Here is a 20,380-nt window from a genome sequence, read left to right as displayed (position 1 = left end):
CGGAACCAAGCAGGTTGGAATGGGTGGAGAAAAGTGTCAGGGGTACTATGTGATAGAAGAACATCAGCCAGAATAAAAGGAAAGGTGTACAAGACAGTGGTGAGACCAGCGATGATATATGGACTAGAAACTATTACAATGACCAAAAGACAGCAAGCAGAACTAGAGGTTGCAGAGATGAAGATGTTGAGGTTCTCTTTGGGAGTGACCAGGGTGGAGAGGATCAGGAATGAGTCCATCAGCGGAACGGCGCATGTTAGATGTTTTTGAGAGAAGGTCAAAGAAGCCAGACTGAGATGGACAGAGGAGGGATAGAGAATATATTGGTAGATGGATGCTGGAATTGGAGCTGACAGGCAAGAGGTCTGGAGGAAGACCAAAGAGAAGATTTATTGAGGTAGTGAGAGAAGATATGAAGGTAGTTGGTGTGAGAGAGGAGGATACAGAGAATAGGGTTGGATGGAGAAAGTTGACTCACTGTGGCGACACCTGAAGGGAAAAGCTGAAAGAAGGAGAAGAAGAAGAAGAAGAAGAAGAAGAAGAAGAAGACCCTGTAGGTCATTAGTACCACTCTGCCGGTCGTTGTTAACCCAGTCCTCGACCGATCCGGTATGATATGGTATGGCCATATAGTGTGTTGTCATTACATTACATTCCAGTCATGTGGCAGACGCTTTTAACCAAAGGGACTTACAAGAAGTGCAATTCAGTCACCGAAGATACAAAGTACCAGCTGTCGTAAGTCAGAAGTGACCACTCAACCAAATAATCATCTCACAACCAAATACATACATACATTTATTACATTGTTCATTTTTTTGGGGGGGGTTTGGGGCTGAGTGAGATGAGTAGGGTTGAAGACGTCCATTATTATCCCTAATGTTGTTGTTGTTGTTGTTGTTGTAGTATCTGTTGTCTATTTATTTGTGGATGTCTTGCTACCTTTATATGTATATATATATATATATATATATATACTTTTTTTATATTTTGATATAACTACTACACTGCTGTGAAAAGGGAATATTGTCATAGATTATATGTAGCAGGTAATTGGGAGCTGGTGCGAGCTGAGCAGTGTTTCTCTGTATGTGTGCAAATCAATGTTATGTGTTCAATTGTAAGGTGTTGTTTGACACTGCATGGCTAAATGTTGTGTTTGTGCTTGTAGGTGTGTTGAACCCCAGAAGTCGCGTCTGTAAGAGAGCCAAGGAAGTGTCTGCAGTCTGGATAGTTTGGTGTAAGGTGAGCAAATCCTGTTGCTGTATGTTTTTCCTAATTGTAAATGGTTGTGTTTTTAAACATGTTTTGTATTTTTTTTTCTATTGTAACTAATTGTTTTTTATTTTGTCTTTATTTTTTCTTGTCCTTTTTTTAACTTTAAATTTTTTTCTCATTTTGCATCTTTTAATTTTTTCTCCTGTTCTTTTTTTCTACTGTTTGTATATTTTTTTTTTTACATTTTGTCTTGTTCTCTTTTCCTCAAATTCAATAAAGTATCCAGCCAAATGTGTGTCCAGGGCCCCTATGTGGAAAAACCTAAGTCAAATTGCACTTTTTTGTTTTTTTTAATTTCTCTAGCAGGGCGGCTAGAGAAATCCCCCCCCCTCTCTACCGCCGAAGTCCCCCCGGGGGGCCGTGGTTAGTGGGGCCCCCTCCTCCCGACCTCTCGGCCTGTCTGCCTCTCGCCCTGCTCCTTGCTTTGCCTGACACTCCCCCGCGTCGGCCTTGTATCGGGGTTGGGACCCGACCTGGCATTCGGCCTTGCGTCGGGTTGGGTACCCGACGGGGCTGTTTTTAACCGGTGCTGGACTCGAACCAGCCGTATCCACATACAGCGTCAGTGGCTTAAGGCAAAAAATTGTACTTAGATACATTTGGCAAAGCGAGACCTGAACCCACTACACCATCTCTGAGCTCCGCCCAAATGAGATGCTGGGACTGGATTAGCTTCTCATCGGGGTTTGGGACCCAACAAGGTTGTTGACCAGCACTGGACTCGAACCAGCAGTATCCACTTGCAGCGTCGGCAGCTTATTGCACCAAGCTAACCGGTCAGGTCAATTGCACGTATACAACCCTACACTTAGAAAAAAATCTTAGGCAAGATGCAGAGCATGGTGCGTCAGCTAGAAAGTATTTAGGCAAAAGGACTTAGGTTTTGATTCAGAAAACACTTAGAAAAAAAAAATCACCAAATGTCAGTGAGACGCTGAGCTTTCCGGTCAGGTGTAGATATCCAGGTTGCAAGTGTCTAACCTTACACTTAGAGAAAAGTACTTAAAATGGATGAAGCACTTAGGTTTTGAGCCACATCAGCCACCACTGATTTTGCACATGGATACTTTATTTTACTTAAGCATTAAAAAAAAATATATATTTTGCTAACTTTACACAACACTTAGGAGGGAAAAATAATCACTAAATGTCATTTCTTCGCATGCATAAAAACATACCGACAACCGTATTTTGTCGTCTGGGAACGGAACCTTCTCCACAATGTGGATACAGACTTGTATATCCAGAAATCTCTCTGAAGTCATGGAAAGGAAAAGATCAACTTGACAGAACACCAGTCCTGAAGAGTTGAGGGTCAATAAATTGTCCGACAGGTGATTGATGCTTATGTGGGTTCTGGGTTATATGACAGAATCAGACGTTTTACAAATGATGGCATTTCTATCTATCTGGACCTTCTGGCTGTGAAGCAGAAAAGCTTATTTACATTTTGGTCCAAAAAAAAAAACAAGTGGTGTTTCCCCTTCACACCCAGGTAGGGCCAAGGCAGTCCGTCTTCCTGCTCAGCCCCTCTGGACACAATTTCATACAACAGCACCGCGACCCAGTCAGAGATCAACATCTGCAGATCTTGGTCTCTCCCGCTGTATGTATCCCTTGTGGCAGTTGAGTTCTTCCTTCAGAGGTGAGCGCCAACCACTGGGTTTCTCTTCTAGCAGCTTCCTTGAGACTCCAAAAGGGTTTGCAAGCCGTCTCCTTGCCCAGCACTTACCTGTAGGTTCTGAACACCTTTAAGTTTTAGTGTCATTCAACACTCAAAGGATCAACATAAAGACCCATTGCATTCTTTGGCATCACAGCCACACATTTAAAATTTAGTTGCCCTGAACTAGCACTCACAGCTTCCGCCGCTAACTTCCAGTTCAGCAACTCCATTCTGCCGATGGTTCAGCGAATCAAGTGTAAATGTATTTTTCTTACAAGAAAAAAAATAAATAAACAGAGCTTCAGCTGAAAGAAACTCAGCTTTGCCAGAACAGTTTGCAGATAATGTGTCAGGACATGGCGAGGCTGAGAGCCTCACTGGGACGAAGATAGTTGCAGTGAAGAAACAGCGGGTCAAAGTCAAACATCTCTGTGGAGGTCACTCACCAGACTCCTCCATAGAGGACGTATCCGAGGGCAACCAGAACAGCCATCAATGCTTCCATTTAGTCCATATTTTCCACTGGAAAATTCACTTCCTACTTTGCTGCATGTTTTGCAGAGCAGACGTTCAAGAACCACATCGCTTTTACTTTGGTGAGGAGACACCATGATAAGGCGTTAGCATGTTAGCATCAAATTAACTCCAGTTTTACGTTATATAGCGTGTACAGGCAGAGCAAGTACTGTCAATGCCGTGATTCGATGCATAATTGCATCGTATGATTGGCCGGACACCTGGCAGAGTTTCACAGAAAAAAAAAGGCTACAGATCTAATTCATGTGCGATGCGCAGCTTAAAACGTCAGACATCCTGGTCATTTCTGACCAGTCAATGAATGGTTGAACTATTAAGTTTGAATTAATTAAACATTCCAAAATGCAGACAGAAATACTGCAAGTCTATCTCAAAGTGAAGGATTTCCAAGTGCAATATTTAAAAGAAACACTGAAGATTATCTTTGCACTAAAGAGTCACTGCATCAGACTGGGTCAAACGTAGAAAAATGTGTAACAGGAAAAGGATAAACTAAGACTAAAGTGATACTGAGATCAGGGTGTACATGGACACTTTATTTTCACAGCAGGAAAACTTCAAGCATTTAAAATTACAACAGGTAAAGACAGCAAACATTTTGCTAACTTTACACAAAAGTAAACTTATCGCACACACTACCTTGCTGGTGTTGGACAGGCTACTTCTGGGGCTCAGGATCCTTGCCAGGACACCTACAAGCCCAAACAACATTTATGGACGGCATCTGAAAGAACCTTAGAATTAAATGCATTGATTTAACCACAGCCGCAACCTGATGTGTAACTCCTGCAGCTCTGGAGCAGAGCCACTAACACTGAGCATCACATCTGCAGTTTCTGTCTTTTCCCCTCCAGAACATCACCTTAAGTCAACCTGCAAGGGAACTCCAGTTCTCTTCCCATGAAGAACAAAACACCTTCCACAAGAATCAGTTCCCTAAACAGATGAGCACAGGTGCAAAGATCACCAGGGGTCAGAAACATATTTAAGCACATTTTTATTTAATAAAAAAAGTGTAAGTGCCAACTTACCCAATGAGGAAGCAAACACAACAACCACACAAACTCTGGTCCCTTCTTACCTTCTGGCACAAAAATAAACCTCAAATATCTTCTGAATCTTCTCCATGGCTTTCCTTCAATCAGCACAATTGCAAATTAAAAGAAAAGGAACAAAAACTCACCAGCGACAACAGGACACAAACACACTCCCAAACAAATGCACCAGATATGAAAAACAAAACAAAAATGTGATTTTTCACCACAACAAAAAGCAATTTCCCAGTGAGCAGCAACCTCTCAGCTGGTTCTCCCCAAAATTTTGGCGTTGCCGCGAAATGACGCCAGTATAAAAAGCCCAGCGTCCTGGCAGGGACCAATAGGAGGCCGCGACCAATTAGCATTTACTAAACGCTTTCACCTGCTCCCAATTACCTGCAACTTGGAGTAAGATCTGATCAACTGTATTCATCTCCAGAGGGGAAATTCATTTTTTCACAGCAGTGTAATAGTTATAATGGAATAAAGAAATAAAGTTGATCCGATCTTATGTGTTGTAGGAAATTCGCATTTACTGCTTGGTTTTTGTTGCCTTTTTCCTCCCCATTTTTGCATCTTTGGAGGAAAAAAGACAGTTTTGCTCTGCTGTTTTTTTTTTTTTTTATTATTTCTGTCCAAGTAGGTGTTGCTGATTCGTCTCCTCTGATGGGCGATCGTGATGCTGTGCCTTCACAAGCAACTCCTCAGGCTCGTCTGTATGGAATGAAAACTTTTCCGTTTCGTTTGGGTCGCCACCGCTGGATGTCAGATGGTATGTTTGCATGATTCCCCTTTCAATGCATGTGAGTCGGAGAAATAGCTCATTTTGAGAGGGTAGAGTGACATGAGTGGCCAGAGGAGCTACCAGGCATTCCCGGGTCACCTGGAGCGCTATCAGGTAGCGCTGGTAGCGAGCCAGTTAGCTTAGCAAGCGAATTATGACAACAGTCAAATCTTCACAGCTCTTCTTTCCGTGTTGCGCCGCAGTCCAGTCACTATAGCAGGTTCGGTGTTTACATCAAGAAGAACCCGAACTTTTCCAATCCAGAAAGTCCTCCAGGAGAAACCTGGTCGCACCTCAACCTGCCTTACTCCTGCCCCCCAGCCAACTGGAAACGGACAAGACGATTCAACGCCCAATCAAAGTAGAGAAAGAAACACTAAACTTCCCAGGGGTTACATTTGTTTGACACCTCTTGTTTATGGGCAGCTCTGGACTTCATACACCGGTCTTGACGAGGGGTACCGTTCTGCATTCCTTCTTCTTGGTCGACACCTTATGTATATACAGCTCAGTACCTCTCAAAGCCTGTATGGTTCACTCCTTGTATAAAGGGGACTCACTATAACCGATAAATTGAAGTCCTGCTGGAAGAAAACCAGATATAGCGTCTGTATCATCTGCAATCGCCGAGGAGATCCGGGCCCGAGCCCCAGAGGACGAGGAGGGCCCACCGAGGTTCATGGGCATCGCCACCTCAAGACTGTCCTCAACAGAGAGGAACACGAAAAGATTATTAGGAACTTTCCAAAGACCCGACTTTGTCCATGAAAGAAAAGCATCTCAAAAACTCATTCACCACAATGTAATTTGAACATAACAAAAGTCTTTGCACGCTTTCCTTTCACTCCCCTTTTCAGGTAAACATGGAGAAAAGAGAGGTCCTTCTTGTGGGACACCCCTCTGCTTGTCTGGAAACTCTGACCTACATCGTCTCAGAACCTTCTGTTTCAGGAATATGTTTTATTGTCCCAATGAAGGGCGATTCTTTTTGTAGCCTGAAGGGGAAACAAACAACCACGACTAAGTCAACAACACTGAAAATCAATGCTAGCAAGACGACAGAGATGCTGATTGTCCCAGCAGCACCGGTGGACATACAAGTTGTTGACATGGAGATGGTAGAGGAGTGCAGATACCTGGGTGTTCACCTGAACAAGCTGGACTAAGGGGTTAAATTCGTCTCCACCTTCTGAGATCTGTGACTGAAGACCAAAAGCACAACTAAACCTTGTGTGTCTATTCAAAAAGAGAATTAAATGACCCTTTACATTCTGGTTGAGATTTGATCAAGAAACGGTGAAAAAACCAACCATCTGCATGGATGAGACCTCCCTGAAAGTGCTGGCTGGAGTCAGGCGTTGATTTCCATACAGACACTTTGCATCAGCAGCTCCATGCTCCAGTGCTCTGGGACTCTTTATAGTCCTGACACTTGGACCCTGGATGACTGACAGCCGTCCTTCATCACAAATCCTCCTCATCACAAACATGACGCGGGTCTCCGTCCTCATCTGGACTCTCCTCTGCTGCTGCTTCACAGGTAAAGTCCAGAGAGTCCACCTCCTCTCCTCTCTCAACATCACTATGTGTGAGATGAAGCCCGCAAAGCCGTGGAGTCTCTTTCACTTTGTGTGTCTGTATCCTCAGAGTCCAGAGGTCAGTTCACGGTGACTCAGCCTGCAGCAAAGAGCTCTGCTCCAGGAGACCCCGTCTCCATCTCCTGTAGGACCAGTCAGGACGTTTACCGGGATAGTGCTGGTGACTATGCTCTAGCCTGGTACCAACAGAAAGAAGGACAAGTTCCAAAACTCCTCATTTATTGGGCTACTGGTCGAGCATCAGGAATTCCAGATCGTTTTTCAGGCAGTGGATCAAACTCTGACTTCACTCTGACCATCAGAGGAGTCCAGACTGAAGATGCAGCAGTTTATTACTGTCAGAGTGCACATAACATCAACAGTCAGTGGACGTTCACACAGTGAAAAAGCGTCGTACAAAAACCCCCTCAGTCAGACTGAAGTGAAAGTGAAGTGTCTGCTGCTGCAGAGACTGACACACTTCACTGAGGACCAGTGTCGGGTCTCTGCTCACCACAAGTTGTGTGACATCTGTCATTCTTTGTAAAACAAGACTCCCTCATGAAGAGATTTCATTACATTCATCCACAAATGTCCTTTTGTCAGCAATCCAACATCAGAGAGCTCCCATCAACAAAAGTCCAATAAAGACGCTCAATGTCTTTCTTTGATACTCTTTAGAAAAGATGGATGCTATTGAGCAGAAAGAGGTGGAGAACCAGGCCTGAGGGAGGATAAGAAAGAGAGAGTTCATCTAGCAGCAAGGGTTTGTAACTATCTGAAACACAGTGATCTTCAGAATACTCTCTGGTCAAGCAGTGTGTCATCAGAAGAGGAGATAGCTGGAAGATGTTTATGAGAAGTCCCTTAAAGCAGGTGGAGCAGAAAGGCCATCGAAAGTCATCCGCACTGATATCCTATGACACAGATCTGCCCAAAGGGTTCCTCTTTACTGAGGTGACTGAACACCATTTATTCTACTGGTGACAAAAGGTGGCAGATAGTGGTCCTGACATGGATCCTTTTAGGACACCTCTCTGCTGGTTGAGCAAATGTGACACTGACCTCCTAAACCAGGGGTGCCCACACTTTTTCAACCTGACAGCTACTTATGACATGACCGAGTCAAAATGATCTACCGCCCACTCAAAATGCAAAACACATTATTTCTAAATATATTGAGAATCATTTTTATACGTACACTATATGCCTTGCATTACTGCATCAACCTTTACTACACAATACAACTCTGTACATGTTTTTTTGTCATTATCTTACTCAGATGTCTTACACTGAATGGAATTAGCCAGGGTTGCATAGTCCGGACAGTAACTGCTGATAGCCAGCCTCAAGCAGACTTCCAGATGCTCATCAGTCATTGTGGAACGGTACTTTGACTTCATGATCTTCATGTGGGAAAAAGCTGACTCACATAAATAAGTGGAGCCAAATAATGCAGTCAAGAAGGTAGCACATTGTCTGATGTTGGGGTACTTGTTCTCTGTGAGTAGGTTCCAGAATTGTCCATGAGCTCTGGCCTTCAGCTGAATGTCGACTTGAAGTGACATAATCTCATCCTCCACTCCAGAAGAGTTCAGGGCAAACAGGGTTGCAACTTTTGATGCCAGTGAAACAACCTCAGCATCTTCCTGGAAAGGGTAGCACATGAATGTAGCGACCGGCTCGAGTACAGCAAAGTCTTGAAAGCGTCTGTCGAACTCTGACGGACAACTGTCAATTTGCTTTATGTAGCGTGCACTGTCAAGCTGCGCACATGACTGCTCTTGTGACTCCAGCTCTGGAAGTTGGTTCTGGAAGTTCTGGAAGTTTGCCGAATCATGGCGGTGGAGCTTCGAGGAGAGATGTTGCATTTTGCCTTTGAAAGCATTAACTGAGCTGATCATATTGATCACAGTTTTGTCCTTTCCTTGCAGCTCTAGATTAAGGTCATTCAGCATGTTGGTCAGATTGGTTCAAAATGCCAAGTCCAGCGGCAACTGATGGTCATTTAGTTGCCTATAATCTGCATGTGTGGGACTTCTGGTGACGCAATGTACTGAGACACACGCATGGAGTTGAGCTCTCCTGAAAATTGGTAGTATTTGGCTGTTTATGAAAAAATACTTGACAGTTTAATGGTGGAAGAGTGAGTCTGAAGCATTGCAGATTAGGATGAGCACGGTCAGAGACACACGGAACGCAGTAAAACAGCAAAAACAGCAAGAAGAAGCGAAAGGAAAAAATCGGCCGCCATCTTCCCCAAGCCAGGTGAGCGGAAAAGCGGTTGAACAGAACATGGAGAACATTCTTCGCGAGTTGAAAGAGTTGAGGAAAGAAAATAAGCAAGCATTTGCAGACACTAAGGAACAATTAACTAGACTGGAGGTGTTGGTCACGGACTTGACTCAAATTATGGAGAAGCTAGAGCGGAGAACTGAGGAAGTGGAGACCAGGGTAGGCCAGGTGGAGGACACAGGCCAGTGCCATGAGAGGATGCTGTGATGGAGTGAAGGAGTGATGAGGAGTTCTGTGCCCGGGTAATGTTAAAATAATTAGATAACGTTATTCCTGTCAATCTTAAAGTTCTATGTGTATTACTGTTCATAGTTTAAACAGCCAAACATGCTGAAGTTAAGTGAATCATATTGTAGAGGAGAGTTAACTCTGCTATTATTTTCAATTAATATTTTTTTACGATGAGACCCGTGTTGGGATCACCGCCTCACCAAAGATTTTGTTTTTTTCTTTGCTCAGTGGTTTGGACAGCACTTAGTGCACTTTGCCCAGAGGGAATCTTAAATCACAACCCTCTGCCTGCATTACAACAGGAGCTGGACAGATCTCTGTACTCAGCTGGACTATTGGAAGTCACATATGCTTATTTTATTTTTTCTGTTCTGTGTTTTAAGAGTTCTTATTTCCTTGACATGTCGGTTAGGTCGGCACAAGTGATTTTTGTTACTACTAGGGCAAGGATAGTTACTTTATGCAAAGGTGAATCTGGGGAGAGTAAAATGAAAATAAGAAATGCCGATTTATGTCAGAGGTAGGGATTGTCAGTTATAATGTCAAAGGATTAAATAATCCTATAAAAAGAAAGAAAATGCTGACTCAGTTGAAGAAATTTAATTGCTCAATAGCGTTACTACAGGAAACTCACTTAAATGAGGTAGAACATAAGATATTGAGGAGAGACTGGGTTGCACAGGTATTTTATGCTTTTTGTTCAAACAGCAGAAAGAGAGGAGTAGCAATTTTAATTAGTCATTCAATTAGTTTTGCAATTCAGAGAGAAGTGAAGGATAAAGCGGGGAGATATATACTTATTATGGGAACATTAGGTGGAGCAGAGCAAACTATCATGAATATCTATACCCCTAATGAAGATGACCCCAATTTCTTTAAAGAAGTGGCAACTGTAATGGCAAGAGAAGCCAGAGGTACTATCATTTTAGGAGGTGATTTCAATTGTGTTTTAAATGGATAAAACTCCTTCTGATTATGGGCCCATTAGCAGGAAATCCAGGGCAGCAAAACATATGTTGGAAGAACTAGGACTTGTGGATGTTTGGAGGGCTAAGAACCCAACCATGAGAGATTTCACCTTTCTGTCCATGGTACATGGGTCATATTCAAGAATTGATTTGATTTGCATCTCAAAACAAAGCTTATATAAAGTCAGAGAATGTGTTATTGAACCTGGTATCCTATCTGATCATGGTCCTGTATATATGAAATTAAATTTAGGCTTTGGTTGGCACTTCAAATACTGGAGACTAAATATTTCATTGTTGACAGATCCAAATATAAAGGAAAACATAAAAAAAAACAATTGATGAGTACTTCAAATTAATGATAATGGATCAGTATCCCCCTCGACTCTTTGGGAGGGGGCAAAGGTGGTGCTGAGAGGGAAATGTATTGAAATTGCGGTTAGATTAAACAGACAGAGAATGGAAAAGGAAAAACAGCTGGAAAGTGACATAAAAAGACTAGTAGGTGAACACAAAATGACAAGGGACAAAAATGTCTTTAAACAAATACAAGAAAGTAAAACCTCCTTGGATGAACTTCTCACTTGAAAAGCAGAGGGAGCACTTCGATACACAAGCCAAAGGTACTATGAAAAGGGAAATCGGGCGAGCCGGCTACTTGCCTTTCAACTGAGGAAACAACAATCAAGCCGTATTGTCCCTGAGATAAAACACCCCTCCTCTCTGACCGAGGTCTCCCACCCAGAGGAGATAGCTGAGGCATTCCAGACTTACTATAAAAATCTTTATGATACATCAGGAGAAACACAAGTCAAAAGGAAATTAGAAGACATATTCAAAAATCTTAATTTAATAAAACTCTCTGCATCTGAGGCGGACGAATTAATAGCTCCTATCCAAGAAAACGAGATACAAGACGATATTAAGTCATTAAAAAACAACAAATCCCCTGGCACAGATGGTCTACCAGGTGAATTTTATAAGGCCTTTGGAGAGGAGCTCGTGCCAAAACCTTGCCAGATCTTTAATTATGCCTTATAGGAAAATGACCCACCCAAGAGCTGGTCTGAGGCAGTAATAACGGTTATACACAAAGAGGGGAAAGATCCATTAGATTGTGGTGCCTATAGGCCAATCAGTTTGTTGGGGAATGACGTAAATATTATTAGTGCCATATTAGCAAATAGAATGCAGAAGTACTTAGGTAAATTGATTAATCCAGACCAGTTTCATACCCGGTCGACAAGGAGCAAATAATATTAGAAGAGCATTAAATGTACAATCAGTGGCAAGACATTCAGTTCACCCGTCAATGCTTCTCAGTCTAGATGCTGAGAAGGCGTTCGACAGGGTGGACTGGACATATCTGAAATTTACTATGGAACAAATGGGTTTTAATTTGACATTTACAAAATGGATTGAAACACTGAATAAAGACCCAATATCAAGGGTCAGAGTGAATGGGTGCTGCTCCCAATTTTTTCACCTTAAAAAAGGAGTCAGGCAGGGGAACCCAATCTCGCCTATTTTGTTATTGTGTATCGAACCGCTTGCTGAATTGATAAGGACAAACGATCAGATCGAGGGAATAGTGGATGAAGGAGGGGAGATGCACAAAATTTCGTTGTTCGCGGATGACGTTCTTTTGTTTATAAGAAACCCTCAGTCATCTATACCGGCCCTTATGCAATGCCTGAGGGACTATGGGGAGGTGTCAGGGTACAAGGTGAATGAGGGGAAATAAGAAGCAATGATGATAACAGGATGCTGGCCGACATGCTTGGATGGAGAGGGGAAATTCAAGTGGTCAAAAGGGGGCTTTAGATACCTGGGAATCATTCTCACACACGACACAAGTCAGCTATATAAGGCAAATTATGGTAAACTCATTTCTCAGATCAAAAATGACATGGAAAGATGGGAGGTGCTTCCTTTGTCCTTAGTTGGGAGGATAGAAAGTATCAGGATGAATGTCCTACCTAGAATGCTGTTTCTGTTCAATGCTCTGCCTATCACTGTTCCTGTATCTACCTTTACATCACTGGATAAGCTCATTTCCAAATATATATGGCAGAACAAGAGGCCCAGAGTGAGATTGAAAATACTCTGTGCACCCAGAGATAAGGGCGGATTGGCTTTGCCTCACTTCCAAAGTTACTACCTAGTAGCACAACTTGGAAAATTGGTCTCATGGATAAAACTAGATATGGACACAAGATGGGTGCATATAGAGCAAGGTTCAGTTAAAAATGTGTCGCTTTCAACTCTTCCCTTTCTAAATTCAAAACCGAGACGTTGACTTAAGATACAAAATGAATATGTCAACCATACACTTAAGGTTTGGGAAAAGACAAGACGATTCCTGAATCTACCTCTATCTCTATCGAGGGCAGCAAAAATAACAGCAGCAGGTGACTTTCTGCCAGCAAAGATGGACGGTGGTTTCATTAGATGGGCAGGGAAAGGTTTAATCACAATAAATCAGTTATTTGAAGGAAGAACTCTGAGGGCTTTTTCACAACTTCAGGCAAAATACAACATTGACTCCAAGGATTTATTTAGATATTTTCAAATTCAACATTATTTGATGACACACAAAGAATGGGACAATATTAAAGAATCTTCAACTAATTTTGAACAATATTGGATTGAGATAGTTGAGAACAAAATGAACATTAAAAATACAATATCAGATATATATGGCAGGATACGTATGGACACTTTAGTGGACACACTGGATGTGAAAGCTAAGTGGGAACTGGAATCTCATGCCGTGATTGCTGATGGAGAATGGGAGAGTTCTTGGTTGCCCTGGCAAAAATGTTTAAGCAGCCCAACATGGAGGGAGTTCAGCTGGAAGTTAAGAATAAGGTATTTTAAAACTCCCTTGATAATAGCTTCTTATGATAATAACTGTTCTCCCCTGTGTTGGAGGGGCTGTGGCATAACGGGGGACTTTTACCACATCTTTTGGGACTGCCCTAAACTGATGAAATTCTGGGAAGAGGTAAAAAAAACAAATAAGTGAGATTTTAAAATTAAACAGACCAATTGATCCACAGCAATTTATTATGATACAGCATCAACAAGCGATTTAAGGAAAAAACAGGTGTTTTCGCTTAGAGTTCTTCTATTAATTGCACATAAAATGATCACAGTAAACTGGCTCAAACCCCACCCACCTACCCTGGACCAGTGGCGTCAGAGGCTTAAGGAGGTAAACTGCATGGAACGCATAACAGTAAACTTACGACTTCAGACAGACCTATATCTGGACAAATGGGCAGCCATTAAAAAAATATTTGGAGAGTTGAAGATATTATCTCTATTTGACTGAGCTAGATGTTTTTTTTTTTTTTTTATTATTTTTTTTTTTTTCGCACACTAGTGAGGAAATAAGTGACCTATAAAGAATATAGTATAACGTGTATCTTGTTATGAGGTTTTGTAAGAATGTGTGTGACTCTGTTAAGGAACCTGTTCTAATAAATGTTCAAATAAAAAAAAAATGACCCTTCATATTCTGGTTGAGATTTGATCAAGAAACGGTGAAAAAACCAACCATCTGCATGGATGAGACCTCCCTGAAAGTGCTGGCTGGAGTCAGGCGTTGATTTCCATAGAGACACTTTGCATCAGCAGCTCCATGCTCCAGTGCTCTGGGACTCTTTATAGTCCTGACACTTGGACCCTGGATGACTGACAGCCGTCCTTCATCACAAATCCTCCTCATCACAAACATGACGCGGGTCTCCGTCCTCATCTGGACTCTCCTCTGCTGCTGCTTCACAGGTAAAGTCCAGAGAGTCCACCTCCTCTCCTCTCTCAACATCACTATGTGTGAGATGAAGCCCGCAAAGCCGTGGAGTCTCTTTCACTTTGTGTGTCTGTATCCTCAGAGTCCAGAGGTCAGGTCACGGTGACTCAGCCTGCAGCAAAGAGCTCTGCTCCAGGAGACGCCGTCTCCATCTCCTGTAGGACCAGTCAGAACGTGTACTCTAATAGCAACGGGAACTTTCTAGCCTGGTACCAACAGAAAGAAGGACAAGCTCCAAAACTCCTCATTTATTGGGCTACACGTCGAGAATCAGGAATTCCAGATCGTTTTTCAGGCAGTGGATCAAACTCTGACTTCACTCTGACCATCAGAGGAGTCCAGACTGAAGATGCAGCAGTTTATTACTGTCAGAGTTTACATAGCATCAACAGTCAGGGTACGTTCACACAGTGAAAAAGCGTCGTACAAAAACCCCCTCAGTCAGACTGAAGTGAAAGTGAAGTGTCTGCTGCTGCAGAGACTGACACACTTCACTGAGGACCAGTGTCAGGTCTCTGCTCACCACAAGTTGTGTGACATCTGTCATTCTTTGTAAAACAAGACTCCCTCATGAAATGATTTCATTATATTCATCCACAAATGTCCTTTTGTCAGCAATCCAACATCAGAGAGCTCCCCTCAACTAAAGTCCAATAAAGACACTCAATGTCTTTAGTTGATACTCGTTAGAAAAGATGGAGGCTATTGAGCAGAAATAGGTGGAGAGCCAGGCCTGAAGGGGAATAAGAAAGAGAGAGTACAGTGATCTTCAGAATACTCTCTGGTCAAGCAGTGGGTCATCAGAAGAAGAGATAGCTGGAAGATGTTTATGAGAAGTCCCTTAAAGCAGGTGGAGCAGAAAGGCCATCGAAAGTCATCCGGCACTGATGTCCTATGACGCAGATATGCCCAAAGGGTTCCTCTTTACTGAGGTGACTGAACACCATTTATTCTACTGGTGACAAAAGGTGGCAGATAGTGGTCCTGACATGGATCCTTTTAGGACACCTCTCTGCTGGTTGAGCAAATTTGACACTGACCTCCTAAAACCCTGTGACCAAAGTATCTGCTGAAATGTACAAACTATTTTCAGGGTCATTGTGACTGAGGAGAAACTAAAGGACGATTTTGACATGTACACACCTTTGGTCCATGACGGCACTGTACTTTCCGTGTGCTCTTTGTCTCCTTGCTCAAGACGCACACCTGTCCTCATCTGATTACACTCACCTCTACTTGATGGCCAGCAATCATGACCAATATCAAGACAGCAGCCTCAGACTCACCCAGTTGCCAGTAGGTCACCATCTGTTGTCTAAGAACCCCAAACAACTACTACCTTCACTCTTGACTCTCTTCTGCCTGTGTCTTTGGTCAATCAAGGCCAAAAATTCCAGAAACAGGCGAAGTGAGAGACAACAACAAGTTTTGATTAGATGAGAAGGTGTTTATTGTCTTGAATCAAAGGAAATCAACATGTGAAGGGACAGAGGAGGGCAAAGAGTAGCCAAGAGAAATAGGTGTGGAGGTCCGAGCAGAGAGAGGGGTCAGGACTGGAGACACTGGGCTGTGGTCAGTGTATAGACGAGGTACATAAGGTAAAGCAGTTCAGCACATGTTCAAACACCCGCCTTAATCTGCTCTCTCTGCGATGGCGTCTTCACAGAAATTCTGCAGAAAAACAGCCATTACTTCACATGTTTGAGAATCTCATTTCACTTCAGCAGCTTCAGTGTGGCTTTGACAGTCTGGTTCCTCCACCAAAAGTCCGCCACAGCGACACAAAGTGATGGAGAAGCCCGACAAACCCCTCCGACTGGAGAGAGAGACGACTCTCGGACTCTATCGGCACAAACTCAACCTACCAGCCTGAAGATCAGAGTCTGATATTAGCCAGGATTCAGGCTCTTCTTCTACGTCTGACTGCTTCTATCACCACTCTTCCATCTTAAAGCCTCCGTCCACTTTGTCCTTCGGCTCAAATCGACCTGATCTCACTGGAGACCCAACTGTTTTCACGGGAAAAGTCAAAAAAAGTCTGGAGTAACATCGACAAAGTCAAAGACTTCACTCACCTCCCACATCCAGTCTGGTTCCACCGCCGAACGTCAACCACAGTGACACAAACTCATTGAGCCGTCGTACAAAAACCTCTGAGTGTAAAGACACGGTTCTCTGACTCTCACACAAACATTTCACTAACAGGCAGCAAAACTTGGAGCCACATTTCAAAGATGCACAATCTTCATTTTCCACCAGTAGTTTGAACAAAGGAAAGTGTCAGATAATTTTCCTACACCATTGTATGTTCCGAGAATAATGCAGCCTCAGGGCGGCACTGGCCCGTGTCTCTCCAAGCCTGCCTTGGGGGGACACGGAGCAGTGTCTCCCTGTGCCGGTCCCAAGCCTGGATAAATGCAGAGGGTTGCATCAGGAAGGGCATCCGGCGTAAAACGTTTGCCAAAACCAGACATGCGAGTCAACCATAACTATATTATACCGGATGTTGTTAACAACGACTGCCATTGGTACTGATGACCTACAGGGTACTAATGGAAATTGGGCTACTGTGGGTCGAAGAACAAGAAGTAGAACAAGAAGAAAAGGAGGAGGGCGTGTTCGGAAGCAGAGAGAGAGGAGGAAAGGAAAGAGTCTGGGACTGAGAGTAGGGACTTTGAATATCGGGACTATGACAGGAAAAGGTAGGGGTGGTCAACATGATGCAGAGAAAGAAGGTGGATATACTGTGTGTCCAGGAGACCAGGTGGAAAGGTGAGGCGACTTCCACATTGATCCCCCTGAACCAGAGGTGCAGTTTGACATGTCAGAGCTGAGGCTAATGGAAATCAAGGAGGTTGTCCATCAAGCCAGAGCATGTTCTGCTCCAGGACCAAGCGGCACTTCATACAAAGTGTACAAAAACTGTCCCAAACTGCTTATGCGTCTGTGGAAAATTCTGAGAGTCTTCTGGAGAAAGGGGAAGATACCAGAGTAATGGCGAAGGGCCGAAGGAATATGGATTCCGAAGGAAGAAGGCTCCACCCAGCTTGATCAGTTCCGCATCATCTCCCTCCTATATGTTGAATCAAAGATCTTCTTCAGCACTATCGCCAAGAGACTGGGCTCATACCTGGCTAGAAACACCTACATCGACACATCAGTTCAGAAAGGTGGTGTTTCAGGAACGTCAGGCTGTGTGGAGCACACAGGGGTAGTGACACAGCTAATCCGGGAGGCCAGAGAGCAGAGGGGCAATTTGTCAGTGTTATGGCTCGACCTGGCCAATGCATTCGGCTCCATACCCCGTAAGTTAGTCCAGCTCACTCTGGTGAAACATCATGTGCCAAGCAGATGTAGAGACCTCATCGCTGACTACTACAACAACTTCAGCATGAGGGATTCTTCAGGAGCAATTTCATCCAGTTGGCACAAGGTGGAGATTGGCATCATCACAGGGTGTACCATTTCTGTGACGCTATTCTCCCTGGCCATGAATATGCTCACCAAGTCTGCTGAGCCAGAGTGCAGAGGGCCCCTGATGAGCTCTGGACAACGACAGCCACCCATTTGGGCATTTATGGATGACCTAACAATTAGCACAGAATCAGTTCCTGGATGTCGGTGGATTCTGAAGGGGCTTGAGAAGATGATGGTGTGGGCCCGACTGAGCTTCAAACATGCCAAATCGAGGTTGATGGTGCTCAGGAAAGGGAAGGTAGAAGACAAGTTCCGTTTCAACATCGCAGGTGCAGCTATCCCTATGATCTCAGAGAGGCCAGTCAAGAGTCTGGGCAAGAGGTTTGACAGCTCTCTCAAAGATGCAGCATCCATAAAGACAGCTTGTGTTGAGTTGGATGTCTGGTTGAAGTCTGTGGACAAGTCCGGTCTACCTGGAAAATTCAAGGTTTGGGTCTACCAGCACGGCATCCTCCCCAGGATCCTGTGGCCGCTCCTCATCTATGCCGTCCCTCTCTCCACAGTAGAAACCCTGGAGAGGAAAGTCAGTAGCCACCTCCGGAGATGGCTGGGGTTACCAAAGAGCCTGAGCAGCATTGCTCTCTATGGGCGCAACAACAAACTGCAGCTGCCCTTCAAGTCCTTGGAGGAGGAGTACAAGCTAGCCAGAGCCAGAGAGGTGGTGCTGTACAGGGATTCCAGTGATCAGAAGGTGGCTAATGCTGGAATCCAGGTAAGGACGGGCAGAAAGTGGAAGGCTGAAGAGGCTGTACAAACAGCTGAAGCTAGGCTGCGCCATAGGACTCTGGTGGGAGTCGTCACACGGGGCCAAGCTGGCCGAGGTTCCTTCCCAACCCCCCAAATGAACACCAGGGGGAAGGAGAGGAGGCGCCTGGTCCAAGAGGAGGTGAGAGCAGCTGTGGAGGAATCTTGCAAGGCGATGGGCAAAGTTAACTGGACGAAGATCTGGAAAGCTGAGCCCCATCGCATCAAATTTCTTGTCCAGGCAGTGTATGATGTGCTGCCCAGTCCATCGAACCTGCATACTTGGGGCTTAGCAGAGTCGCCAGCCTGCCCATTGTGTTCTAAGAGAGGCACCTTAGAACACGTCCTTCTCCTAATGCTGTGGTGCAGCATTAGAAGGGCACTACCGATGGAGGCATGACCAAGTCCTGAAGACTATCGCTGAGGCACTCAGCACAGGGTTGGTTTGGGCAAAGCAGTTCCGCCCTGCCAAGAACTCCATTGGCTTTGTCAGGGCTGGGGAGCAGGCGGCCACAGCTAAAAGAACACCAGCAGGCATCCTGACATCTGCAAGAGACTGGCAGCTGCTAGTGGACCTTGAAAAACAGCTTAAGTTCCCTAGCCATATTGCAACCACCACCCTCTGTCCTGACATTGTGCTTGTATCAGAGGCCACCAAGCAAGTGATAATGCTGGAGTTGACCGTCCCGTGAGAAGACCGCCTGGAAGAGGCTTTTGAGAGGAAGCTCTCCAAGTACACGGGACTGGTCCGTGACTGCCAGCAAGCAGGATGGAGGGCAAAATGCCTTCAAGTGGGCTGCAGGGGCTTTGCGGCCCGGTCCTATGCCAGCGCTCTGGGTTGTCTGGGCATTGTCGGGCAGCATAGGAGAGGAGCCATCCGCAATACCACCGAAGCGGCAGAGAGGGCCTCAAGATGGCTGTGGCTCAAGAGAGGAGAGCCATGGAGTCATGGTAGCTAGCGTGCCAACTGGACACAAGCCGGGGTCTGATCAGCCCTGGCTGGGTCACCTGGATGAGGGTGTATGATGTCGAAAGACACGAATCACCCAATGATCCCAGGAACATCACTGAGGATGTGTCCAGGTGCATTAGTATATGTATTTACACAGCAAGCTCATATCAGGTGCTGAAATATGTTGAATAGGACAAGATTTTGTGCAATATATGTCAAAATCACTCAAATCCAGCCATAGCTACAAAAGATATAGCCATATGATCAAAAAAATGCTTATCTCAACGCGTTGTAGCGTTTTCGGTACACAGCGTAAATAACTTATGAAATGTTTCAAGCTCGTGTTTGGTTGTGAAATATGTTGAATGGGACATTATTATGTACGATATATGTCAAATCACTCAACTCCAGCCACAGGTTCAAAAGATATAGCCATATGGTCAAAAAGTGCCTATCTAACCGAGTTGAAGCATTTTTGGTACAAAGTGTGAATATATGTTTTAAGCTTGTGTCAGGTGCTGATATATGTTGAATACGACATGCTTTTGCAAGATATATTTAGAAATCATTCTGATTCAGCCACAGGTTCAAAAGATAAGGCCATGTGGTCGAAAAGTGCTGTTCTCACTTGAGTTGAAGTGTTATTTTTACAATTGGTACATAGCGTATGAATTCTTTTAACCTTGTGTCTAATTCTTATATATGTTGAATAGGACATGATTCTGCACGTTATACGTCAAAATCACTCAAATCAAGCCACTGGTTCAAAAGATATAGCCATGTGGTCAAAAAGTTCTTATCTCCCCGAGTTGAGAGGTTTTTGTGACAAAGAGTAAATAACTAATGAATTCTACCAAGCTGGTGTCTGGTGCTGAAATATGTTGAATAGGACATGATTTTGCACAATATATGTCAAAATAAATCACATCCAGCCACAGGTTCAAAAGATATAGCCACGTGGTAAAAAAGTGTTTATCTCACCAGGTTGAAGCGATTTTGGTACACAGTGTAAATAAA

General features: G+C 44.0%; 1 pseudogene; it reads left to right on the top strand.

Moving 5' to 3' along the window:
- The first annotated feature begins 17,011 nt into the window (after nt 1-17,011).
- Nucleotides 17,012-19,400, top strand: LOC147234373 (uncharacterized; annotated as a pseudogene).
- The last annotated feature ends 980 nt before the right edge of the window (nt 19,401-20,380 follow it).

This window comes from Fistularia commersonii, chromosome 4, assembly GCF_037954325.1.
Source record: "Fistularia commersonii isolate RoL2024-O1a breed Wild chromosome 4, RoL_Fcom_v1.0, whole genome shotgun sequence".
Classification (NCBI taxonomy): domain Eukaryota; kingdom Metazoa; phylum Chordata; class Actinopteri; order Syngnathiformes; family Fistulariidae; genus Fistularia; species Fistularia commersonii.
This window is presented reverse-complemented; position numbering and strand designations above follow the sequence as displayed.